Source organism: Uloborus diversus, chromosome 4 (genome assembly GCF_026930045.1).
Source record: "Uloborus diversus isolate 005 chromosome 4, Udiv.v.3.1, whole genome shotgun sequence".
NCBI lineage: Eukaryota > Metazoa > Arthropoda > Arachnida > Araneae > Uloboridae > Uloborus > Uloborus diversus.
In genome coordinates this window covers 144,267,087-144,293,299 of record NC_072734.1, presented here as the reverse complement: position 1 = coordinate 144,293,299, position 26,213 = coordinate 144,267,087, and positions in this window count along the sequence as shown.

Genomic DNA, 26,213 nt, shown 5'->3' with positions numbered 1-26,213 from the left:
TTGATTTAACTATGATTTTATGATGGAACTTATGAATTATTTCTTCTTAAGGTTTTCTTCAATGAAAATATTGAGTTCTAGAAGGTTAAGCTTATGAAATTAGAAGAAAATCAGTTAAAGGCTCAACAAACGAAGACGAGTGACATAGCAATGATTGAATTTGTAAGAACTCTCAAGTATGTGAGTTTTCCCAAATTATCCAGCTAATTCTTCAATGGGCCAAATATTTGTCTCTAAAGAATTACTAATAAAATTAGAAAAACATTATTTTAGTATTTAGAAAGTAAAAATAATTTTGAAACTTGAAAGAGGAAAATGCATTTTATTTAATTGCGGTTCATTTAATGGCATCTATTTCTACAAGGTTTGTAAATAAAGTAGTGACAATACAAGAAATAAAGAAATACCTTTGTACAGAAAAGTAAAAGAAAATATAGCAACATTAAATCACACAAATTTGCTGATAATTGCAGACACGTGTTTCGGGTTTCAAGAAAGCCCTTTTTCAATGCAGAAAAGTGAACCTATAAATGTAAAGTCATTTGATAAATGCCTAAACTAAGTTCCTTTTTATCGGATAACTTTACGTACAAAAGTTTATTTTCTGCATTGAGAAAGGTGCTCTGAAAAACTCCAAAACATGTGTTCTCTGCAAATTTGTGTGGTTTAACCTCATTATATTCGTTCCCCTTTTGGTGCCAATATAGTGCAGAATATTGTAGAAAATCAGAAACATTCAGGAGTGTTATGAGATAGTAGTGTTATAAAGTGGTGCAGCGTTGAAATGGAAAGCCATATTTATCGCTTTAAAGCAGCGGTTTTAAACCTAGAGGGCACCTCATTTAGGGCGTCGAAGAATTTTAAAAGAAGCTTGATTGTATTCTGTATTAATAATAAAGCTGAATGTCTGGATCTCTGTCCAGATTAGGGTTTCCAAACCCGCACCAATCTCAGTCCCGTGGGATTTTGGGATTATAAGGAGCCAATACCTCGGGATCCCGCAGGATTGAGTTTATTCTTTTACAAGTTCAATTTTTATGTCAAATAGAAAAAGTTGTGATTTTTAGGAAGGACTGCTTTTGTTACAATAATTAGTAGTTATTGCGAATCCCGCAAAGCAATTGCAGAGTACTACGAAGTCACATCTCATATAGCGACTATCGTTTCGTACGTGCACAAAAAATAATGGGCTTGATGACAAAACGAGTGATGAGGCTTCACTGCAGTTGGTTTTACTTAGATTAAATAATTGTGGACGTTTAGCAAAATGTCCCCATAAACTTTTCTACCTTCTAAAACAGATTTTTTTTCTTATGCGGGTCAAGTTAGGGGTTTTTTCTTAATAATTTCAATTTTGGCACAAATACGATGTCTGATTGATTTGTGTATTACAGTATCCAGCCTTGTTGCTTCATTTCATTGGTCATTGTATCAGGTCATTTGATTCATTAGAGCAGGGGGTGAACGCTGATTGGGTCGCAATCTCAGTAAAAGTTTTTGAATAACTTCGCTAATTTTACCCTTCACTTTTAAGAAACAATACAAATTTGAACAGCTTAATATACTGCAGTGTCCTGCTAGTGAGTCTCCATCTAGTGTTTCATCTAAGTTTGTGTCGCCTCTTTTTTAATCGTAATTCATCCAACATAATTTTTAAGGTACCACCCACATTAATAATGTTAGCCTCACGATGACAAAGACATCGGAAGGCACTTTCTACAGGTTAGAGAGCATAAATAAAAATGTCAGGTTTTTCATTGCTTTCTTCTTTGGGAAAAATGCGCACTTTTAGTAAGTATAAGGTTTTGAGAGCATTCCTTAAGTTTACAGAAGCGTTCAAACATTGCATTCAGGCTACTTCATCGGATTTTGCACTATGTAATACAGTTTATCAATTTTTTCTTAAATCCATTTTTCAGCGTTTTAATATTGAGTGATGGTTTTTGAAAAGGCTTATATTTTTTACGCATTTTCACAATTGCTGAACGTATGATCACTGAAACCTGAAATGAGAATACTAATTCATTTTCAGAAATATATACTTAATTTTACTGTTTTCTAGAACAATTAATCCACCGTTCATAGTATGAGACCAAGTTTTTCTTACTCTTCTTGCAGACAAACAGGAATGTAATTAAAACTTCAGATGATGCTTGTAAAAATATTCGTTTTGTGGGCGGCAAAAGTTGGAAAATGTTTGCATGGAAAACCTTTGCGGGATTGGATATTCGACGGGATTTTGCTTTCAATCACGCGGGTTTAATCCTGCTAAATATCATGCGGGATCCCGCGGGATAAGAGATCGGGATTACGGGATTGAAACGCTAGTCCAGATATCTGTCGGGATGTCTGGATGTCTGTTATACGCATAGCGTCTAGACCGTTCAGCCGATTTTTATGAAATTTGGCACATAGTTAGTTTACAGCATGGCATATGCACCTCGAAGCGATTTTTCGAAAATTCGATTTTGTTCTTTTTCTATTCCATTTCTAAGAAAATTTTACCGAGCAAATTGACATAACGTGGACAAGCGCAAATTACCATAACGTGGACGAGCAAATTATCATAATTTGGAGCATGGGCGAGCAAATGAACATAGCAAATTGGCGAGAAATTCATTATCCATTATTTGTAAATATACAGGCTAACCAAATGACCGCTTAATTTTCTATTACGGGCAAAGCCGTGTAGGTACCGCTAGTTAATAATAAAGTAAAACAATAAAACTAACTATATTTTAGTAACTATTTCCTCCAATATCTACTATTTACGCAATATTTTAGTCACATGTAAATGTCTTCGGAAATATCGCCACTTGTTCAATGTATACAGTCTAACTTTCATCCATTTACCTCTGTTGATCTGGATTTTAAGCTTCAGTACACATAAAGTCAAAATATTTAAGTGTAGTAACACTAAACTTTGTACGAAATCATCTGTATTTTAATTAAGTAATCAGTTTCAGCTCTAATCACCAGCTTCGCTTTCAAATTACGATTGTACTTTATGTCTTTACCACGTCGAAAGGGGGCGTGAGTATTCAAAGAGGGGAGGGGGCACAGGGCCTGAAAGGTATAGATCCCATGTGCTAAAGTAGTCTCTCTGTAATTGCTCATGAGCTGTCGTGGATGAAAACCGAAGTCCAGGGGTCGTGCGTTGTTATGGTAGAAACGATGCCACTTGTAGACAAATTCATCCGCAAACAGCGAACGGGAAGAATTGCAAATTGATCGAGATTACTGAGAGAGAAACCAACACACGCCCCCACATAGCAAAAGAGATCTACCGTAAAGTCAACTGCATCTTGGACTAAAATATTTCGCTTGGGTCAAAATGAAATTGCGGATTTACATTGCACTGTTTGATCGTCTATTCCTCAGGATCAGATTGACTTTGCAAGTGCTCTCCCTCTCATTTAACATCGATGCACTATCCGAATTATCTGTAAAGTAAGAATTGCTAATTGATCGAGATTACTAAGAGAGAAATCAACACACGCCCCCACATAGCAAGAAAGATCTACCGTAAAGTCAGCTGCATCTTGGACTAAAATATTTCGCTTGGATCAAAATGAAATTGCGGATTTACATTGCACTGTTTGATCGTCTATTCCTTAGGATCAGATTGACATTGCAGGTGCTCTCCCTCTCATTTAACATCGATGCACTATCCGAATTATCCGTAAAGTAAGAATTGCTAATTGATCGAGATTACTGAGAGAGAAATCAACACACGCCCCCACATAGCAAGAAAGATCTACCGTAAAGTCAGCTGCATCTTGGACTAAAATATTTCCCTTGGATCAAAATGAAATTGCGGATTTACATTGCACTGTTTGATCGTCTATTCCTTAGGATCAGATTGACATTGCAGGTGCTCTCCCTCTCATTTAACATCGATGCACTATCCGAATTATCTGTAAAGTAAGAATTGCTAATTGATCGAGATTACTGAGAGAGAAATCAACACACGCTCCCACATAGCAAGAAAGATCTACCGTAAAGTCAGCTGCATCTTGGACTAAAATATTTCGCTTGGATCAAAATGAAATTGCGGATTTACATTGCACTGTTTGATCGTCTATTCCTTAGGATCAGATTGGCATTGCAGGTGCTCTCCCTCTCATTTAACTCCTCTCATTTGTGCTCTCCCGATGCACTATCCGAATTATCTGTAAAGTAAGAATTGCTAATTGATCGAGATTACTGAGAGAGAAATCAACACACGCCCCCACATAGCAAGAAAGATCTACCGTAAAGTCAGCTGCATCTTGGACTAAAATATTTCGCTTGGATCAAAATGAAATTGCGGATTTACATTGCACTGTTTGATCGTCTATTCCTTAGGATCAGATTGACATTGCAGGTGCTCTCCCTCTCATTTAACATCGATGCACTATCCGAATTATCCGTAAAGTAAGAATTGCTAATTGATCGAGATTACTGAGAGAGAAATCAACACACGCTCCCACATAGCAAGAAAGATCTACCGTAAAGTCAGCTGCATCTTGGACTAAAATATTTTGCTTGGGTCAAAATGAAATTGCGGATTTACATTGCACTGTTTGATCGTCTATTCCTCAGGATCAGATTGACTTTGCAAGTGCTCTCCCTCACGTATAACACCGATGCACTATCCGAATTAAAGTTAGTCTCAGCCTCTGTGTACCACCAGGAGCACCCCAAACAAAAAGTTTTGATAGGACTGAAATTATTTTTTACCGAATAATAATATATGAGAATATGCTCCCACTTAGAGGATTACTCTAACATAGTTAGAGCAGTAATTAGGCATTAGAAAAAACAACAACATTCTCTCCAAATTCGCGGAATCGTCAGACAAAATTTGAGGAATAAAGAAACTTTTGGGAGGCCACATTGACCGCCCGTTACCTTCCATCGGGGCTCCTAAGTGACACAGCATTAGGGCACTTCGTCGTTGTCATCAGCAATCAACATGTTACCAGTGGCAAGTTACGAAATTTAGAAAGATGTAGGTACTTAACTTTTCTAACGTTTATATTAAAAGAATGCAATATAATTTTACCGTTAAGTTCATTAACACCGGTATTCTCCACTCCGGTTAAAACTTGGACCGAGGCTTAAACCTCGAAGCTGAGAAACTACTCTATTCTCCATCCCGGTTTGGCGTTAAACTCGGTCACGGAATCTTGACGGAACGCCCACTTCCAGAGCTCGGCTTGTAACCGGAACTTCGACGGTTTAAAACTAGATTTCCTTCCCATCATTCCTTTGTGAGCAAACAAAATGGACGACGGCCGTTTGGATTATTTTGAGCGATTTGCAAATGCTAGAAAGTATTGATAAAACATTCTTGATAGAAACAAAGATTAATTACAAAATTTAATCAGAATTAACATTCGTTATAGGTGTTATCAAAAAGTACGGCCGAAAACATTAATGCAATGCTCAACAGAATAGTGCGAAAAAAATCATTTTTTTTTAAATTTTTCATGTCACTGTAGCGCGGAAAAGTTGCGATTGGTAAGAAAATATTTTTTTTTCTTTTTTTTTTGAAAGCTGATTTATTTCTGCCGCACCGTTTTTTCGTATTTTAAACTTTCGCCTCAATTAACAACAAAAACGTTACAAAAGAATACTGCATGAAAAAATAACTATTTGGGGGGGGGGGGATTAGATGCCACTTTTGAGAGAATATCTTAGAACACTTTCGTCCATTACAAACTATCCTTTATCAAATAATTTCTGGAACACGAAAACTTACTATTTTTTTTAATGCAGCATTACTCCAATTTTAAAATGCTGGTCAAACAATTTTTAAACCGCTAATGGTTTTTTAAACAAATTCTTCCCTGAATTATAGTCATATAACGTCACAACGGAGCTTTAATAATTGCTAAAGTTTTGTTTCAAATTTGTGAAAAATGTGACAAAATAGCACTTACCATTATTTTTATGAGTTTGGGGAAAATGAAAAAATGGTCTGAAGCAAAATAATCAGGAGTGCTCAACTCGGCTGGGGAGGAGGGGGGGGGGGGTCGTGGCGCAGAATATGCTATGAAATTTTTCGGGGGGGGGGAGTGTTCAAGGAATAATTTCTTTTTTTAGAGGGGTCATCCAATTTGGGAGGTCTTTGTAGTGTTCGGGAGGGAGGGGTGTACCCTTGCTCTTAGGGAGGGGGGGGCACCCTTGGAAAAATCAATTACTTTTCATAAACAGTAGTACCTGTTGCAACTTTTTTACTCAGATCAATTATTGAAGTAGCAAGGTATCTTGTCCAATTTAGAGACCCGAAATACATAAATCATTCCAAGACAGAAAATGATAGAATGAAGCTGAATGTTCCACAAAATTTCAATGCGCAACACAATAATATCTAAATGAATTTAAAATTTTCTTTGTTTCAAATAATCTATACATATAATAAAATAAGATGTTTGTGTGTGTGTGTGTGTGGCGCGCATCTCGGGAAAACGGTAAGGCCTAGAAAGATGAAATTTGGTATACAGGTGTAGTTTTTGCTGAAGTTGTGCACCTCGGGCTTCGATTTTTGATATTTTAATTAGAAAAAAAGTTATTTAATGTTTTATGTGATTTTTAGCACTTTTTAGTACTTTTAACCTCACAGACCCCCGAACCAATCAAGCCAGACAAATATTTTTGGTACTATAGTGTCGGAAATTTAATTTTAAATATGATGAACAAAAAAATTTTGAAGATAGAGCAATTTTAGTATTTTTTATGAATTTTTGAAAAAACCTTTAATTTGCATGTTTTTCTGGGTTTTATTTCTTTCTAATATCATCCTGCGAGAAGTATCAAAGCCTCATTTCTGAAATTTAAGTTGGTAATAGTAAAAACATTTCGCCCTCTTCAGAAGAAAAAAGTTCTTAAAAATACGCAATAGTTTTTTTTTACAATTTTTTTAATGCTGAACACATCATGTCCTTTCACGCATCAGTCGAAAAAAGCGTTCTTCAATCTTTTATGCCTGTGACGTCACTACTTGGGTTTCGATTCGATATTTACGATGGAATCTTAATCGCAAGCAATGTTAATCTTTTTTTTTACTATAAGCTTACTTCTACATTTTCTGACGTGATGATCACGTGTTTTTTCGGCACCGCTTGCTTTTTTTCTTTCCTTTTTTTTTTGTTTTATTTAGGGATTGCATTTATTTCTTTTTCCACCCCCCCCCCCCAAGCTGGACCTTTCGCTGTATCTATATTACGTTACATTTCATAGTTGTGCGCATTAATTCAATAAAAACAGCGAGATTTTTTTTATCTTTGTCAAACACTACTTTTTGCACACTACGGGGAATTTGAGCTTTTTTTTTTTTTTTTTTTGCTCAACTTAAATAAAAAAAGCGGTTTTTTGAGTGTTCTTTGTTTTTATTAGGAAATGGGTGAGGAGGTCAAAATAAATAGAGATGGATAAGAAAATGTAGAGATAGATTGTAAAGGTAGATAGCCGCCGAAGGCGGCAATCTTGGCTTAAAAATGTGAATGGCACAAAAAAAAAGATAGAGATGGATTGATTAATACTGGTGCCAAATTTATTTAAACAACCGCCGAAGGCGGCAAACTTGAAGTAAAAACGTAAATGACAAGTTAGCCAAACAGCCGCTGTAGGTGGCTGCTTGCACATTGGATGTCAATGTCCCCCTCCCTCCTCCACATACACCATGACTTTGAAAAAAACAATGCTTTCACATAAAAGTGGAAGTGCCTTTGTTATTTTTCGACCAAATTTGCATGAAGAGTACGTCGTTTGTGTCTCCCCCTCCCCCTCCCTTTAAAAATATTCCAAACGACGAAAACTGGAGACAGATCTAGAAAATATTTTATTCAAATTACTAGCCGCCTGCGGCGACCAGCTGGTCCGCCTTTTTACGCCATTCGCCTTTTTACGCCAGGGGTGCCGCCTTCGGTGGCTGCTTAAATAAATTTCGTGGCGGTGTCAATCAATCTATATCTATCTATATCATTAATAATTTGAATAAAATATTTTCTAGATCTGTCTCCAGTTTCGTCGTTTGGAATATTTTTAAAGGAGGGGGAGGGGAGACACAAACGACGTACTCTTCATGCAAATTTGGTCGAAAAATAACAAAATGCACTTCCACTTTTATGTGAAAGCATTGTTTTTTCAAAGTCATGGTGTATGTGGGGGAGGGAGGGGGGACATTGACATCCAATGTGCAAGCAGCCACCTACAGCGGCTGTTTGGCTAACTTGTCATTTACGTTTTTACTTCAAGTTTGCCGCCTTCGGCGGTTGTTTAAATAAATTTGGCACCAGTATTAATCAATCCATCTCTATCTTTTTTTTGTGCCATTCACATTTTTAAGCCAAGATTGCCGCCTTCGGCGGCTATCTACCTTTACAATCTATCTCTACATTTTCTTATCCATCTCTATTTATTTTGACCTCCTCACCCATTTCCTAATAAAAACAAAGAACACTCAAAAAACCGCTTTTTTTTATTTAAGTTGAGCAAAAAAAAAAAAAAAAAAAAAAAAAGCTCAAATTCCCCGTAGTGTGCAAAAAGTAGCGTTTGACAAAGATAAAAAAAAATCTCGCTGTTTTTATTGAATTAATGCGCACAACTATGAAATGTAACGTAATATAGATACAGCGAAAGGTCCAGCTTGGGGGGGGGGGGGGATGGAAAAAGAAATAAATGCAATCCCTAAATAAAACAAAAAAAAAAAAAGGAAAGAAAAAAAGCAAGCGCTGCCGAAAAAAACACGTGATCATCACGTCAGAAAATGTAGAAGTAAGCTTATAGTAAAAAAAAAAAAGATTAACATTGCTTGCGATTAAGATTCCATCGTAAATATCGAATCGAAACCCAAGTAGTGACGTCACAGGCATAAAAGATTGAAGAACGCTTTTTTCGACTGATGCGTGAAAGGACATGATGTGTTCAGCATTAAAAAAATTGGTAAAAAAAAAAACTATTGCGTATTTTAAGAACTTTTTTCTTCTGAAGAGGGCGAAATGTTTTTTACTATTACCAACTTAAATTTCAGAAATGAGGCTTTTGATACTTCTCGCAGGATGATATTAGAAAGAAATAAAACCCAGAAAAACATGCAAATTAAAGGTTTTTTCAAAAATTCATAAAAAATACAAAAATTGCTCTATCTTCAAAATTTTTTTGTTCATCATATTTAAAATTAAATTTCCGACACTATAGTACCAAAAATATTTGTCTGGCTTGATTGGTTCGGGGTCTGTGAGGTTAAAAGTACTAAAAAGTGCTAAAAATCACATAAAACATTAAATAACTTTTTTTCTAATTAAAATATCAAAAATCGAAGCCTGAGGTGCACAACTTCAGCAAAAACTACACCTGTATACCAAATTTCATCTTTCTAGGCCTTACCGTTTTCCCGAGATGCGCGCCACACACACACACACAAACATCTTATTTTATTATATGTATAGATTAATGATATAGATAGATATAGATTGATTGACACCGCCACGAAATTTATTTAAGCAGCCACCGAAGGCGGCACCCCCTGGCGTAAAAAGGCGAATGGCGTAAAAAGGCGGACCAGCTGGTCGCCGCAGGCGGCTAGTCTATACATATAATAAAATAAGATGTTTGTGTGTGTGTGTGTGGCGCGCATCTCGGGAAACTCGGTAAGGCCTAGAAAGATGAAATTTGGTATACAGGTGTAGTTTTTGCTGAAGTTGTGCACCTCGGGCTTCGATTTTTGATATTTTAATTAGAAAAAAAGTTATTTAATGTTTTATGTGATTTTTAGCACTTTTTAGTACTTTTAACCTCACAGACCCCGAACCAATCAAGCCAGACAAATATTTTTGGTACTATAGTGTCGGAAATTTAATTTTAAATATGATGAACAAAAAAATTTTGAAGATAGAGCAATTTTAGTATTTTTTATGAATTTTTTGAAAAAACCTTTAATTTGCATGTTTTTCTGGGTTTTATTTCTTTCTAATATCATCCTGCGAGAAGTATCAAAGCCTCATTTCTGAAATTTAAGTTGGTAATAGTAAAAACATCTTCGCCCTCTTCAGAAGAAAAAAGTTCTTAAAAATACGCAATAGTTTTTTTTTACAATTTTTTTAATGCTGAACACATCATGTCCTTTCACGCATCAGTCGAAAAAAGCGTTCTTCAATCTTTTATGCCTGTGACGTCACTACTTGGGTTTCGATTCGATATTTACGATGGAATCTTAATCGCAAGCAATGTTAATCTTTTTTTTTACTATAAGCTTACTTCTACATTTTCTGACGTGATGATCACGTGTTTTTTCGGCACCGCTTGCTTTTTTTCTTTCCTTTTTTTTTTTGTTTTATTTAGGGATTGCATTTATTTCTTTTTCCATCCCCCCCCCAAGCTGGACCTTTCGCTGTATCTATATTACGTTACATTTCATAGTTGTGCGCATTAATTCAATAAAAACAGCGAGATTTTTTTTATCTTTGTCAAACACTACTTTTTGCACACTACGGGGAATTTGAGCTTTTTTTTTTTTTTTTTTGCTCAACTTAAATAAAAAAAAGCGGTTTTTTGAGTGTTCTTTGTTTTTATTAGGAAATGGGTGAGGAGGTCAAAATAAATAGAGATGGATAAGAAAATGTAGAGATAGATTGTAAAGGTAGATAGCCGCCGAAGGCGGCAATCTTGGCTTAAAAATGTGAATGGCACAAAAAAAAGATAGAGATGGATTGATTAATACTGGTGCCAAATTTATTTAAACAACCGCCGAAGGCGGCAAACTTGAAGTAAAAACGTAAATGACAAGTTAGCCAAACAGCCGCTGTAGGTGGCTGCTTGCACATTGGATGTCAATGTCCCCCTCCCTCCTCCACATACACCATGACTTTGAAAAAACAATGCTTTCACATAAAAGTGGAAGTGCCTTTGTTATTTTTTCGACCAAATTTGCATGAAGAGTACGTCGTTTGTGTCTCCCCTCCCCCTCCTTTAAAAATATTCCAAACGACGAAACTGGAGACAGATTCTAGAAAATATTTTATTCAAATTACTAGCCGCCTGCGGCGACCAGCTGGTCCGCCTTTTTACGCCATTCGCCTTTTTACGCCAGGGGTGCCGCCTTCGGTGGCTGCTTAAATAAATTTCGTGGCTGGTGTCATATCAATCTATATCTATCTATATCATTAATAATTTGAATAAAATATTTTCTAGATCTGTCTCCAGTTTCGTCGTTTGGAATATTTTTAAAGGAGGGGGAGGGGGAGACACAAACGACGTACTCTTCATGCAAATTTGGTCGAAAAATAACAAAATGCACTTCCACTTTTATGTGAAAGCATTGTTTTTTCAAAGTCATGGTGTATGTGGGGGAGGGAGGGGGACATTGACATCCAATGTGCAAGCAGCCACCTACAGCGGCTGTTTGGCTAACTTGTCATTTACGTTTTTACTTCAAGTTTGCCGCCTTCGGCGGTTGTTTAAATAAATTTGGCACCAGTATTAATCAATCCATCTCTATCTTTTTTTTGTGCCATTCACATTTTTAAGCCAAGATTGCCGCCTTCGGCGGCTATCTACCTTTACAATCTATCTCTACATTTTCTTATCCATCTCTATTTATTTTGACCTCCTCACCCATTTCCTAATAAAAACAAAGAACACTCAAAAAACCGCTTTTTTTTATTTAAGTTGAGAAAAAAAAAAAAAAAAAAAAAGCTCAAATTCCCCGTAGTGTGCAAAAAGTAGCGTTTGACAAAGATAAAAAAAATCTCGCTGTTTTTATTGAATTAATGCGCACAACTATGAAATGTAACGTAATATAGATACAGCGAAAGGTCCAGCTTGGGGGGGGGGGATGGAAAAAGAAATAAATGCAATCCCTAAATAAAACAAAAAAAAAAAAAGGAAAGAAAAAAAGCAAGCGCTGCCGAAAAAACACGTGATCATCACGTCAGAAAATGTAGAAGTAAGCTTATAGTAAAAAAAAAAGATTAACATTGCTTGCGATTAAGATTCCATCGTAAATATCGAATCGAAACCCAAGTAGTGACGTCACAGGCATAAAAGATTGAAGAACGCTTTTTTCGACTGATGCGTGAAAGGACATGATGTGTTCAGCATTAAAAAAATTGTAAAAAAAAAAACTATTGCGTATTTTTAAGAACTTTTTTCTTCTGAAGAGGGCGAAATGTTTTTACTATTACCAACTTAAATTTCAGAAATGAGGCTTTGATACTTCTCGCAGGATGATATTAGAAAGAAATAAAACCCAGAAAAACATGCAAATTAAAGGTTTTTTCAAAAATTCATAAAAAATACAAAAATTGCTCTATCTTCAAAATTTTTTTGTTCATCATATTTAAAATTAAATTTCCGACACTATAGTACCAAAAATATTTGTCTGGCTTGATTGGTTCGGGGTCTGTGAGGTTAAAAGTACTAAAAAGTGCTAAAAATCACATAAAACATTAAATAACTTTTTTTCTAATTAAAATATCAAAAATCGAAGCCCGAGGTGCACAACTTCAGCAAAAACTACACCTGTATACCAAATTTCATCTTTCTAGGCCTTACCGTTTTCCCGAGATGCGCGCCACACACACACACACAAACATCTTATTTTATTATATGTATAGATTAATGATATAGATAGATATAGATTGATTGACACCGCCACGAAATTTATTTAAGCAGCCACCGTAGGCGGCACCCCTGGCGTAAAAAGGCGAATGGCGTAAAAAGGCGGACCAGCTGGTCGCCGCAGGCGGCTAGTTATAAATAAAACGGTTCAGGAGATTTGTAATTGCAGAAGAAATTACTATTACTAGCTTCATGAACACATTAATGTGGAAAAATATTCTCAATGGATGAAATAACATTTGATTTTATGCTAGGGAATGTAAATATAAAAGCAATTAGAATGTGACTTTATTTTTGCGTACAAACACGCATATAATTACAAGATAGGGGAAGAGAAAGAGCTTTGAAAAACAAGTGATTGTAAAAATTAAGGTGTGAATGTTAAACAAGGAATTTTTACATGGGCGTCCATATGCAAAATTTTAAGGGGAGGGGGGGGGGGCTCAGATATTTTCCACATGTTTTAGAAGGACATTTTCCCGTGGAAACCGATTTCAGTACAGATTAGAGTGAATAAAATTTGACATTTTTACTTATTCAATAATGGCTGGAAAAGAAATGTTTTTACATTTTAGCAAAGAAAAAAATACTAAAGCAAGGAAGTTCTAATTTCTAAGGGGGGGGGGGGGCTTGAGTCCCCACTTGCCCTTTCCCCATATGGGTGCCCTTGAATTTTTGGATGATAAAAATATAAAATTATTTTTTCAACTTTTAAAAAGGACTGTATTGCTGAAAAAATAAGTTCTTCACATGGAAAACTAATGCAGGGCAAAATGCAGTTTATGAATTTGTCCTGTGCCGTTTATATTAATAAGTTTATGGATTTTAAAGACAATAAATGTTAACAAATGTTTCACGAAATGGAACAGATGGAGGGGGGAGGGGATCGGGTTCTAAAGCCAATACATTGTAAAAAGTTTTTAATATTATTGTAAATTATTTTTCTTTTCTATGTTTTAAATTCTTTTCTTTCTTTCTTTCAAATGCATACACAATATAGTAGAAGATATTAAGCTTCTATCTATATTATTCAAAAATGTTTACCTCACACACAAGAAAAAAAAAACATTTATGACTGACAGATTTTCAATATTAGAAAGAGACTAATATATTAATCAGTAGCGTGTCTAGAGGGGGGGGGGGCGGGACAACGGTCTGCCCCGGAATTGCACCCAAAGTGTATTTCAAAGTTAATAAAATAAAAAAATCTTAATTCTCTGAAGTTTTTCCCGATTTTTTCTTAAATCATATTTAATCCATTAAATGCCAACGAAAACAAAGCACAATATTGCGCTTGGACGGGGCACGTTACATATGCGTCTAGGGAAAATTTCACATAGAATTTATTCGTAATTAAACTCGTTTTTCAATATTCGTAATTAAACTCGTTTTTTAATTGCAATTATAGTTATAACGCCAAAATAAAAATAAGTTGCTGTTTCTAAAAAATAGCACGAACTTAATATTTACATAAAACATCTTTTTGAAAGAGGGGGGAGGGGGTGGAATTCGTAAATTACCGCCCGGCCCAGATGAAACCCTTGCCAAGAACGTGACTATATTATTGAATTAGTTTTTATTTCATCTTGATTAATAACAATACGAATAAAAAAACATTTAATTAATAACAAGATGAAAAAACTTTTTAAGTTTCTTTCCAGAAACATTAAAAAAAATGCATTGATGTTTTTAAATTTCAAATTGAGTCTAATAAAAAAAAATTGCATGAACTATAGATCCATTTTGCTACTCCCAATTCTTATTATATGTCAATCATTCTTCAGCGCGCGAATTTACTACCACGTGGAATGCAGTCAGGTAGAAAATGTCACGTGAGTCACTCTACCCAATGGTAACAGCCGTTTCATTTCTACTTCAGTTAAAACTCGGCTCCCCTAAATTGTGCGAGACGAGAACGAATAACGAGAGGTGACACAGTATTTAAAAAGAAGCACTACTTGTAAAATTTAAAAGCTTCTGTTTGTTAACGTATTGACATTAAAAAACTACTAATACAATTAAAAGAACTACTGAGACTGGTGACAAAAAGAGAGAGAGAGAGAGACAGACAGACAGAGAGCATTCAGTTCATTTGCTTTTAAAGACAGAACAATTTGTTTTGCCAAATGCTCTGTGAACAAATCTTCTAACATTTAACTTGCTTATACAAATTCAAACAAAAAAGAAAATAAATCTGAGAGCCTCCACTTTTTACTAAATAAAGAATTCTTCTTATTTAAACGAAAAATTTCCAATTGATCTCATTTGCTGTTGAATAAAGACGCATATATTTCAGTCGTATGAATTGAAAAATGAGCTAAGATATTGAAATTAAATTAATAGTTAAAATTGTAATGCAAAATCTTTAAACGTTTTTTTCTTTTTATAACAATTTGCATTCAAAAGTAGTTTTACCACGTTTACTCAGCTCTGTTTGAATAAAATGTTTTACGTTCTTTACCTTTAAATTCAATTCCTGTAACTCGAGGAGCATTTTTAAATTTGATATGCAAATGAAAATAATTTTGTAACTCATGTTAAACATTTGATGTTTTGAAACTGAAGCTTCGGAACGGCTTGATTATTTATCATCCAATGCAACTTTGATATGAATAATGCATGAGTTTAAAATTTGTTATTATTTGTTGAAGTTTAGTTAGAAATATAATTGATGTTTACTCAGCATTGAAAGAATTTTCAAACATCATCAGCACTACCTTTCACATTTTTTTTTTCGGAATAAAGATGCATTCAATAATGCATTTTTTCACATGCATCAAATTTAACTCGATCTTTTTGAATGCAGTCTCTGTGTTAGCATTATAATTTTTTTTTCTTTCCTTGTTGAAATTTCAGGATTTTTAAAGACTTCAAAACTGGTAATGATTTTGCAACTGTAACACGTATTGAAATATTTCTGTGATGATTATACCACAAAAAAAAAAGCTCCCAAAACATGTTTTTTTTTTACAATACAGAGTGATTCAAGAACAAAGGTGAGGTTATTCCAAGTGTAGGGATATGGTTTTTTAGAGTAAACAAAATCGAAATTTTTTACAAACCCAAAATTATGTTCGATTTACGAAACCAGAACCATATCACACCAGCAGCTTCTGCTATAAGCTAAATTTCTCACCAATTTCCTATGTTAATTTGCTCGCTCATGTTATGGTAGTTTTCTCGTCCACGTTATTGTAATTTACTCGTCCGTGTTGTGATAATTTGCTCGGTAAATTGTTCTTAAAATTTAATAGAAAAAGAACAAAATGGAATTTTTGAGAAACCGCTTCGACGTGCACACCTCTATAATACAAACTAATTTCTTATCAAATTTCATGAATATCGGCTGAACGGTCTAAGCACTATGCATGTAAAAGATACCCAGACATCTAGACATCCAGACATAGATCCAGACTTTCAACTTTATTATTAGTAAGGAAAATAGGTTGAGAAGGAAGACAAAATGCCTGCCGTGTTTATGAGTTTAGCGACATTTAGGCGATATGAATATTTAGCCCCCAACTCCCCAACTTAAAAAAAATTAAATGATTCTATGACGACACAATAGCGGTAAAATTGTAGCAAACCATTCGAAATTTACCATCCAGAACATTTGTTTTTTCTTTTATAATTTATTTCAATTGAAATTGGGTGTAAATACCCCGGGTGAAACATTTAAATTCTTAATTTATCGTGTTCTGATAGAAGTCTGATGATGTTTATTTGAATTAAAATAAATGGCGTACGCAGTTTTCATGATTAATACTTAAGACATTTAGAATCGGGTAAACTGAAAAAAAAAGAACTCATAATATATTTTCGTTATGTGCTTCAAATAGAATATATTGAAGTGGTAAAAATGCGTTATAAGAGTAAACTATTCTTTTTTGTAATTTTATATAGCTCTAAACTTTCTGAATTTTAACTACTGCTTGACTTATTAATTTTTCATGGTTTTGGAGAAACATAGTTTTTGAAGAGGCATCTGTCAATAGCCCCAAACTCTTAAGTGAATTTTCTCCAGAAAGTATTTTCAGTAAGAAGATTAAATGAAGGAAATGAGTGCTGAAAAATTTCCTTTTCCCTTATGTCAGAAAAAAAATCTTCCTTGCTAGTTTACACTTTTCATTCGCATTAGTGGAACATTTTTTAAACTTCAACTTTTCCGTCAGCTTTGTTTTATCTTCTTCTCATGCTGAACAACAAATCAGACTTGAGTTTTTATTCTATTCTCTCGTTTTAACTTTAACTTTTTTTTTTTGCTTTTTTCGTTAAAAAGTTTGGATTTATATTCCAAATTCTTTGCATTTGAGTATAATTTTCCCTTTTTTACCGAAGAAATTTGACGCATTCAATTCAGGTGTAAGAGTACGAAGAACTGCGTTCTATAAAATATTATTGTGTTTTGAAAAATTCTTTCAGAGGCACTTTTATGAAAAAGTAAGAACAAAGATAATGTGCTCAAACGAGCGCTAATAGTAGCACTATAATAGCTATTATATTGAGTCAAAAATGTTTTTTCTTCTTTTGATCTAGATATTAATTTAGTAAGAAATGTTTAGATCTTCGAGGTCTGTTTCTATAAATAAATCCAATAAAAGTAAGGTAAGTGTAAAATTTACGTGCTCAATTTGAATGACGGAATATCAAAATTTTATTCACAGAAGTGTCTTCTGCCATAAAGTATAGTTTTCTGCTTATCTTTGTACTGTGGAAGACGGTGAATCGATTATTTATCTCATTACGTTGGTACTTGAAACATACTCACAATACTGTTACTCAGTACAACTTAAAGGAACACAAAATTAAATAAAATGCAAGAGAGAAGCACACGGTTGCTGGGGTACACTGCCGTATGCAGGTAAAGGGCAGTAACTGCAAATTTTTCACTTTTCATTTTTTTTTTTTTTTTTTTTGCATTTTTGTCGTCTATTGTACGTTATCTTTATTGTATAAGCTCGCTTTTTTGGTTTCCGCCGAAAAAAAGACGCGAAAAAGACGTCTAATTCCGACATTTCCCTATTGTTAGTACTGAACATACCACACATTTCTTCAAATATTTCGAAAACTAATTTCTGCAGATACTGTCGTTTACCTGCACACGGCAGTACACTGTAAAAACGATTCAGAAACGTTCCTGGAAAATAATAGGCAGCTGATATGCCTAGTTTTTGCCAGTAACATATCTCGCAAAAATCAGGAACGTTTTCCGCTAAAATTCAGTAACCTTCCTGAATAATTTAGATATCTTCCCGTTTAAGGTCAGTCGTGTCTCTGGAACTTCAGAGTAATCTCAGGTAGGGATAACATTACAGCTTGGCACCTTCCTGATTTATCAAGACAGTTCCATAAGAGGTATTGCTAACACGGCCAAAGCAAAGCCACAATTGCAAGTACCAGGAATTTTTCTCACCTGTAATTCTTGCAAAGCTTCGTAGTCCATACTTATTTGCTCCCTTTCACTGTAAAAAAATTCCGAAACGTTACTATTTATTTAAGTGGAACGTCTCGGGATTTCACACGTTTTCACCTATTTCCTCGTAAAATCAAGTATCTTCACAAAAAAGTTTCCTGAATCGCTACAAGTTGCACGCGTGCAGACTTTTCACTGTTGTGGAAAACATTTTTAGCAACCAGTTTAAAGATTGAATGAGCGTGTTTATTAAGTGTATCGGCCTAAAATTGCTTAAGGCCTGTCCAGGTTGACTAAGCGCTTAATGATGAGCGAAAAAGTCAATGGATAGCTACAGCTTTGCAAGGCAGGGAACTGCAGGCAAGAGATATGGTTGGTTTCTTCTTGCATAGCTTTGGCCGTGGTCACTCTGATTTCTATGGAGCCTTCTTGGTAAATTCGGAAGGTTCTAATCAATAACATTAAGCCTACTTAATTTTTCAAGAACGTTCTAGAGACATGACTGGCTTTAAGAGGGGAGATTTCGCATTTCTTCAGAAAGTTTCAAGGTTAATTTCAGAAAGGTTACTGACTTTTAGCGGAAAACGTTCCTGATTTTTCCAAGATATTTAATTGGAAGAAATTGGGCACATCAGCTGTCTATTATTTTCCAGGAACGTTTCTGAATCGTTTTTAGAGTGTTGGATGTTTAATAAGCATGGACGAGCCGTAATCGGCCTGAAGCCGATACACTTTATAAATACTCTCAGTTAATCTTTAAACTGGGAGCTAAAATTATTTTTTTACATCAGAGAGAAGTCAGCATCGTGCAACTTGTAGCAATTCAGGAAACTTTTTGACAATGATACTGGATATTTCCAGGAAGTGGATAAAAACAGTTAAAATCCCGAAACGTTACACGGAAATACTCAGTAACGTTTCGGAATTTTTTTCAGTATACACACAATTTATTGAACTTATGAACCTCTAAAATTTCTAATGTTGTGCAATAAATTTCAAATGATAGATTTTTTTTAGTGTATTTTACTAGACACAAAAATGAAATTTTTAGTTTGTGAGAATTTATGGAACCTGGTTGAAAGTTTTAAATCGTTGAAAAGTTACAGTCGCATTTGATCCACGCTGCATGTTTTGTACGTTGGTTGGCGTCTTTAATATCCGCGTTTTTCGAGAATTCGATAATTAAGCTCTTGGTTTCCGATATTCATTGAAAGAAATTTTATCCACAGCATCGCCAAAGACTGAAAAGTGTGTTCTTATTCATTTACGTCAAAAGACGTGGCGACCGTTGATTAAAATTGCTAAAAATTTCCGATATCAACACTCTCCCATGGCACCAACCTTGGGCCATCTTTCGGAATGGGTCAAGAAATGGTGAACTTTAGGAAAATCACTAGAACTTTTTAGGATTCCTTTGTGACAATTTCTTCTCTTGAAATCGAAAGTCTATGCTCACTAATTCAGGACAGTGAAAGCAAATAAGGAGCAAAAGTTAAAACGTTATCAAGCACATCACAAAGAAGAAAGTATGTAAAAATACATGAAATACACCAGTCAATTCCAGCCAAGGACTGCAGTTTCATGATTATTAGCACTCATCAGCCCGGCATAGGAGTGACTGAGCTGGAGGCGGAAACCTCTTAAGGAAGCCAAGAGTACCAAACAAACCGGTAGCTAATACAAGAATTAGCACTGACCAGACGAGTGACTGAAGCAATGGTTCGTTTCAACTCGAAGATTGAACGTGGTCGAAGGGTGGTAACTTACTGAATATGTAAAAAGACTATTGAAAATATCACCAAGCAAAAGAAGCATACCTAAGCAAGGCATAGAGTAATATGAAATGTATGAATGTATCTTTTTTCATGCGTAAACTTGCAGAATAATTCAACCGTTTTTTTCAAGAACTCAACAAGCAAGATCTTTAAAGTTTCAAAAAAAAAATTAACTTCCGTATTAATAATTTTCTATGGAGATTACATTTTTTTAAACTAAAAGGAATACATATTTAAGTACCTTTCTTTCAATAAACAATGTTGTAATCAACATTGAGTAATTTAATACGATGATATAGATGTTTTCTTAAAATTAGCAATTTTGTCGCTTGACTGGATTTTGAAATAAACGATTTAATTGTATGTTTGTAACTTAGAGAATGCTTTTTGAGGAGGAGGGGGAGGGGGAGCATTTTCTACTTAAAAAAAGAACCAGTTTTAGTGCAATATGTTTTTGCTTAAAAGTTGTACTTATGTTCAAAGGAAAAAAGATCATTTTTTACAATTTTAACTTTGTACTTTATTTTATTTACTAAGAAGTTTTGTATTTGTTAAAAACTTTTCGGTTTAATAATTTCATTTACATTACAAATTTAATAGTTGAAGCAAAGTTTAATTGACAATATTGTGAACGCTACGCCTCATAATTCTAACCTCACCATTATAGCGCTGTCAGATTAGTTTGCCTCAAATATAGCTTCGAAATAAGTAATAATAAACAAACACATCGATTAATATTTAACTCCAAAAAAATAATTATACCTTTTCTACTACAAGAATAATATTTCTGCGGCATTATTAGAAATCGTAGAGCCTTTTTCTGGCACATTTCTTCTGTCTTCAACAGCAGCTGTGTAAGAAATACTAAATCATCTAGAAAGACATTTACCAAAAGTTACCAAACCATTGCTTGAAAGCTGTAACTGGTATTTTTGATAACATAAATTATATTTCTCAGAAATTTTCTTGTTTTAGTAGTCTGTGATTACATATAAAATTCATAATATACATAACTCAATACACTTTTTTCGTGCAAGTAGTGTTTTGGAAAACTTCAACTTAATCATTTAGAATGTGCATTACAACATATTTTTTTTGTCACTTTGTTAATATGCTTATCTTTTGAAAAAAATAAATAAATAAAATATAAGAACAAAAGTCCTGCGGAAAAAAAGTCCCTACCTTGTGAAAAACTACTGAAAAGTATGTGTGGTTGAAAGATGAATTCCATCATAAAATCCGTTAGTAGTTTTATTTTACAGTTCCTTCAGTTTCCTATGTATAAGGAAAAAAATTGTACTTTAAATGCAAAACTTAAAGTCTGCACTGTAAAAAACTTACGAAACGTTACTATGAATTTTCATGGAACGTTTCTTGATTTCACAGGTTTTCCTCTATTTTCTGTGAAAATTAAGTATATGTGTCATAATGTTTCCTGAATTGCTACAAATTGCACAAATGCATACTCACGGCTGTGAAAATTATTTTTAGCTACCAGTTTAAACATTAATTAAGTGTATTTATTAAGTGTATCGGCTTCAATGAATTACGGCTCATCCAGATTGACTAAGCTACCAATGAGAGCAAATAAGACTCTGGATTCCGCAGTTTTGCAAGAATTGCAATCAAGTGAGATGCTTGATACTGACTTGCAATTCAGTCTTAGCGTTGGCCCTTGTTGCAAGGCAAGTTGGAGCTTTCTTAGTAAATCAGGAAGGTGCCAAGAAATCTACTTAAGTTTTCTCTGAAGTTTCCAGAAACATGAGTTGCATGAACCGAGGAGATTTCTGTGAAGGATGATTCAAAGATAATTTCAGAAAAGTTATTGACTTGGGAAAACATTCCAGTTTTTTGATAGATATGTTACTGGCAGAAACGGGGCACATCAGCTGCCTATTATATTCCAGAAACGTTTTTGAATTTTTTTCAGTGAGAGATTTCTTACCATGCTTGAAAACTCCCTGAAAAAAGCAAAAGTAGAACTTCAGAAAATAACCGATAATAATAATATTACTTTAAAAAATAAAAATAGGAATAGAAAAAGAAAAAAGAAAAAAAAAAAAACCTCCACGAGATAGGTTTTAGAATAAAACATAAACAATGCTACTGTATTCGGATTCTGATTTTGAGTCTTAATTTATGTTTTTGGACTTTTTTTAGGATGCCCGAAGGCGAAAGAGCTAAAGACAGAAGAAGCAGATACTAGCTGTACAAAAGAAATATTTTAAGATGTACAATGTCCAATTTATTTTCTTTTTTGTTGCAACTTAAAAATTATGATTAATTGGTAACAATTTTGAAAATTGATTTTCTAATGTGTGCTTCACATGACTTCCTTGTACAACAGTTTAGTGATAAAAGTGCCTTGGAGAAAGCAAGGAAGCACTTTAAATATTTTCACCCCTCGTTCGTCACAAACCGACGATCTCTAACTATGACCAAAAGCGCCAAATTAAAACCAATTTCACAAATAACTTTTTCTCCAAATTTGTTGCCGACTTGGCGGCCAAAAGCTTGGTTATATAAACCAAACGTTCGTCAAATTATAACATCATTTGAGTTTGCATTTATATTAACATTGGTTTATCCCCAAAAAAGGTATAAAGACCCCTTTTGGAACATCTAAACGCAACCAAAAAGAGAGGTGCATTACCAGACCCCTCTACGGGTCTAAGCACCAACTTTCAACTTTCTGGGACATATCATTTTTGACTTATGCGAGATACCTTCGCACATACACACATACGCATATACATACGTATATACAGACGTCACGAGAAAACTCGCGGTAACTCACACGGATGGTGAGAATGGATAATTCGGGAGTCCATTCGTTCTTGGGCATATATGCACGTGTCGTAGGGTGGAAAACCCCACTCAACATTAATTCGGGGATGAGTAAAATAGAAAATTAGGCCGAAATTTGAGGAGTTTTTTTTTTTGCTAATTCAGTGTTTCCTTTATTTTTAAAATTAAGTAAAAATGAATATCATGAGGTACTAAGGAAGTTACAAAGCAATGCGTAATAGAACCAAAAAAGTAATAACAATAAATATAAATTCACGCTTTCACATTGTAAGAAATTTTTTAAAAGTTTAATTGGGATTTAATGTGCTTAAAGTTTTTTTTTTTTTTTTTTTTTTTTTCAGACAACTGCCCAGATTCGAACTTGCACCCCACTTATTATCAGAATAACGCGCTATTCATCCGCACCACTGAGTCTTCCTTGCTGGATGCTGTTCACTAAAGTCAAGCATGACATTTATTTCACTAATTTAATGAAAAAATAGAAAAAAAGGTTTACATTTATATTTAAAAAAGATGATGATGAGGTATTAAGAAAGTAACAAAGCAAAGCGTGGTAAAGCAAATACTACTACTACTAATAATAATAATAACAATAATAAATTAAAATTTTTTTCTTCTACTTTGTAAGAAATTTTTAAAAAGCTCAATTGGGATTTAACTGCTAAAATTAATTTTTGGTTTTCTCAGTTCCGTCCGGGTTCGAACACGTGCCCTACTTATTATCAGCACAGCACGCTGTACTTTCGCGCCACTGGGTCTTCGTTTTTGGATGCTGTTTAATAAAGTCAAGTATGATATTCAATTAATTCACTAATTTAATGAAAACACAGAAAATACAATGTTTATATTTGCAGTAAACTCCCGATTATCCGCAGAATAGGGTGACACGGGGACCGCAGATAAGGCACTTAAACAGGAGATCAATGTCCTTTTCCCCCCTCGACTTTAAAGAAATAATTCATTCACATAAAAGTACACGTGTTTTTTGTTATTTTTGCGACAAAAAGTGCATTGGTCGTATATCTTTCGCCCCCCCCCCGGCCCCCTTCCCTCATTTCGGGATTGCATGCATAGAAAGGGGAATGGCGTAAAAAGATTTTATATTATGGACATTTTCAGAATCCATGTATTTATATTTTTCATAAACTCCTAAATTCAATGTGGGAGTCACCTGAGCAGGGGGGGGGGGACACCCAACTCTACCCCTTGTAGTGTCGCTTATGTTAAATGGAGAAATTTTAAAGCCTCGAATTTCTTTGACAAAGCCACTGAAATTAATCTTGATTCATTGATATAATTAGCTTCATTAATTACGAAGAAAGATCTTCATCTCTTCTTCAATTTTATTAAGAGTAATTTCCTTAACCATTTATCTTTTCCGTTGGAAACTCGAAGATAGTTATTCGAACACTTTCGAGATTTCTGAATTGTTCCTTTATTTTTTAGAGCGTACTGTAGCACAAAAAGATTTTTAGTTATCTCTAGTTTAGACAAATGACTAATTAATGATTGGAAGGAATATGAACCTTTTTACCCTTCAGTTAACAATTAGTACTTCTCTTTTTTGGAAATTTAAAATATCTCTCTCATTTATTTGTTTATTTATTTATTTATATCATTACTGGTGATTTTAGGCAGTCTTTAGGTAAAATGCAATTACGTTCTCGAAAACAAAAAAACAAACAAACTATAGTTTGGAATGGTATTAGAGAAAATTAAAGTATTTGTAATTATAACCAATCACGTTAACTCTTTTTATTTCTTAATGTACCTTTAGTCCACAATATTCATGCAAATAATTCCAAAACGTTTCTAAAACAATCTTGTTGTTGAAGCTAAGAAAAACAAAAACAAATACCTTGCTTTTTAGCAATTACTGGCAAAATCAGCAGGCGTAGTGCACATAGTATCCAGTCACCACTACTACAGTGCCTGTAGATCCGATTGTTTCGACGCATAATCTACTTGAGTTCAGTTTGGTTAGGTTTATACAGAGTGTTCCGCTTTAACCTGCAAAACCTTTATTTTTGCAACTGTTAATCCTAGATATATACTTCCAATTGCAAAAATGTTCAAAATCAAATGCAGAATTAAGATATTGAAAGTTTGAAGCAAAAACAAAAATGAGTCAAAAATGTAAAATTTAACTTTTTATACGGGCCCTAGGTCCCCCAAATAATATTTAGATAAATAATCTCCATTGAAAACTATTACTGGCATAAAAAACTTGACATTTGTGCGACAAAAACTGAAGGAGATATTTCAGTTTAAAGTTCTAAGGGATCATACAAAAGATGAGATTGGAACTCATCGCTATTTCAGAAAAATGACAGGTCGTCAATTTCTTGACCCATTTTTATTTTTACATCAAACTTCCAATATCTTAACTCTGCATCTGATTTTGAACATTTTTGCAATTGGAAGTATACATCAAGGTTTAACGATTGCGAAAATAAAGGTCTTGCAAGTTAAAACGGAAAACCCTGTATAACCTCAGGTCTGTCGGATGGGTTCCTCTTAAATCAGCTCATTTAGTTCCCTGAGTGCTGTGGCGGAAAATATGCTGATTGAGCATTTTTACAGAGGGATTGTACTTTTTCTGACAGTTGAAACTATTAGTTGAAGGGCTCAGGGCAGGAATGTGACTAACCACAAGGAGTGACTTTTCGATCAAAATTTTTGTTTCTCATAACTAAAATTGAAATAAACATGACAACGGATTACATCATTTGCAGAAAAACATATCTGGTTATAGTATTGCAGAATATAGAATGTATAGTACCTTTGAAAAATTCTACAGATATTTTGCCTATTGAAAAATTCACACCATGTGGCACATCACATATTCTTGCCCCGATCCCTTCAAATCAATCAGACTTACGCCGTCACTTAGTAAATTTCTAATACAAAAGCAGTAGCAACCACTAACGAGCAAAAGATATCATTAGAAACTATCATTGAGGTGGTAGTGCACTTCTACTTTCAGGCGGTTTTATCATAGTTCTTTAAAAGAAATTTTTATCTCTGGAACAAAACCATGATAATATCTATCTAATAAAGCAGAAATCTAAATCAACAAGTACAAATCTTCATGGCTAAAGCTTGACCACGGAGAGATTGCAGTGGACTTTAAAGCGGACACATAATTTGTATCATTTGTACTTGGTAGAATCAGCCAGAAAACACCGAGTAGTAAGATGCGCATTCTTGCTGATCGTATGCATTTCAAAATAACAACAAACAACCTATTACAAATTATGCAAATGATGCTTCGGCTTCAAGGTCATCCGCCATCTCTCCGTGGTCAAACTTTTCGACGGAAACATAATTTGTCTTCACTAAATTCGTTAAGGAAGTCCGTGGGAAGAAGATTTCGACCAGAATATAATTTCCTATATTTGATATCAAAAGTGGTTATGATTTCAAATATAGGAAATTATATTCTGATCGAAATTCTTTTGAGCACATATAAAATATACATGAATGAAGAACAGCAGACTGTAATATATTTCTGTGAAATTAATTTAAAAATTCTGTTCAGAAGCTGCATATTTCGTTTTAAATTTCTCATGAGAAAATTTCATGCTCATCCTGTCTAGACTATTGCAGCA